Source organism: Apaloderma vittatum, unplaced genomic scaffold (genome assembly GCF_000703405.1).
Source record: "Apaloderma vittatum isolate BGI_N311 unplaced genomic scaffold, ASM70340v1 scaffold27516, whole genome shotgun sequence".
Lineage (NCBI taxonomy): Eukaryota > Metazoa > Chordata > Aves > Trogoniformes > Trogonidae > Apaloderma > Apaloderma vittatum.
Window position 1 is genome coordinate 1 of NW_009720509.1, and position 213 is coordinate 213.

The window sequence follows — 213 nt, forward strand, 5'->3', positions numbered from 1 at the left end:
GCTGAGGACAGGGGTGTCAGAGACCTTCCACAGGGAAGGCTCGCTCCCGGCAGGCACAACTCCAACCCTTTGCTGTCCATCCCCTCATTTTAACGCACACAACAGCGATAACACAGACAGAGCTCTGTCAGCCCCGATCCCGCCGCGGTGAGGAGCGCCCGAGGAGGCCCCCGAGCCCAGCACCAGCAGACAAGGGGAAGGCTCTCACCCAGG